The 1925-nt window shown below is 36.5% G+C and overlaps 1 non-coding gene across 1 annotated transcript; it reads right to left on the bottom strand.

Annotated features, from left to right (window-relative positions):
• Nucleotides 1-381: 381 nt before the first annotated feature.
• On the bottom strand, nt 382-606 carry LOC129564724 (small nucleolar RNA U3). Its single transcript, XR_008687542.1, has one exon. It is a non-coding gene; the product is annotated as a small nucleolar RNA U3 (small nucleolar RNA).
• Nucleotides 607-1925: the final 1319 nt, after the last annotated feature.

The raw sequence follows: 1925 nt of genomic DNA on the forward strand, positions 1-1925 counted from the left end.
AAATGATGATTACACAATACAGATGCTACAGACTGAACTTCTAGTTGAAAGGGCTTAGTTTTTTCACGAAAATTCGATTTTTTTCATTCCATTCACGTGATGTCAACTAGACAATTACTTTTATTTCTTCATCTTTTGCTCAAACGATTTTTTTTTGAATATTTTGTCATGTATTCAGAGCAGTCGTTCAGAGAGCACGTTATCCTAATCATTTTAAGCATATTGAAGGACAGCGGACAAGCACTTGTGAATAGAAAAACAAATGAGATCTGAAAAAAATCAAAACGATGAAGAGTCGTGGCCTTTGATTTGATACAAATTGAACAAATAATGTCATTTGTAGTCATTTTTTTATATTGAAAAGATTTAAAAAAAGAGGTGGCCACTCAGAAAGCACCTTATCCGTGGCCCACTGAGTTAGCAGGTTAGCGATCATCGACGATTGTGGGCTCTGATACACAGAGTGTATCAAATAACCAACACGAATCTCCCTCACGCTTACAGATAAAGCACCACAGCTCGTCATCGTGGTTGCCGTTCCACTCTGGTTTTAGCCAAAGTTGGTATAAGATATACTACAGAAATGATCCTGTGAAGTATAGTCTTGCTGGCGGCTAATTTTTCTCAGACACTTATGTTCTACAGTCATACGTTGCGTCAGTGAATTATAAAACTAATCGAAATGAAAAAAAAACGAATTTTGAACAGCGGCTCGCACACAGTACAGTGTAGTAACTACTTCGTGTTGTTCTATTGAGATTATAAACTGCGAGACTTATCGTCATCTTAGAACATTAAATTACGTATTCAATCTTTCTTAATGATTAGCTAGCGAGTGAGTGAAACAAGAGTCCAGAGAAACATACTATATGTCCATAACATAATTTCATTTTGGACGACAATTTATTGTACTTTATACTAAATTCTAAATGCATGTTTCTTTCATTGGATTTCATCGTATCTCATTCCGCTTTTAAATGTCGTTTTTCATCTATTTTATTCAATATTTCAGGCGCATTTTTTTTATCGTTGAACGCTTTGTACGCGACGTATTCACGTATTTCATTCAAACGAGACTTATCCAAACAAAAAGTCAAACATACTATTGAGTGAGCGGCAGACACTATGTGTAAAATCGTAAATGCACCGCGTGGAAGTATTGAATGTGTATATAGTATATCATGGCAAGACAGTGAGTTCTTATGAGAATCGGCCCGAAAAAAGAGACCGTGAATAGTATTCACTGAATGCATACACGAAAATTGGGGCCAATGCTGTGGCAATCAACACACAAAACCAAACGAAAGAAAAGAAAAGAAAAAATAAATGCGATGATGAAGCCAGAAAAAGGTAAAAGAACCGATTCGATTGCACCGTTTCCGTGCATCACACACACACACACGCTGTGCGTTCACTTGGCTTGATATATACGAGAACGCACATAAGAAGAAGAAGAAAAAAGAAAAAGACTAGAGTCGAATGTTTCGTGGCAAAAGCAAACGGCAAGCGTAAAATGAGAATTTTAAGCTGCAGCCAAAGCAAAGAACGGAAAATCAAAGTTAGATTTTTCTCTCTCTTCCTCTCCCTCTCTCTCTCTCTCTCTTTTCATTTTATGACTTTTGTTTTGCGAAACGATCAAGTCAAAACATAACCGGCCATAAAATATACACGGCACACGGCACACGGAACCGAGTATTTTAGCTGAATGAGAGATGGCAAACTGAAAATTGTATAATATTTGAAGTTTTGTTCCAAGTCATTCGACATAGTTGCCTTTTTTCCATCGGTGTTCTGTCTCCGTTTTTTTTCTCGTTCGGTTCGTTGTCGTTGCCCGTTCTTTATATTATTATTATTTTCATGAACATTTTGCCATTATTTATGTAGTGAGGTAAAGCCACAAATAAAATACCACGAGCGTTTATTAC

This window comes from Sitodiplosis mosellana, unplaced genomic scaffold, assembly GCF_009176505.1.
Source record: "Sitodiplosis mosellana isolate CC-2019 unplaced genomic scaffold, AAFC_SMos_1.0 Smas_scaffold_1, whole genome shotgun sequence".
Classification (NCBI taxonomy): domain Eukaryota; kingdom Metazoa; phylum Arthropoda; class Insecta; order Diptera; family Cecidomyiidae; genus Sitodiplosis; species Sitodiplosis mosellana.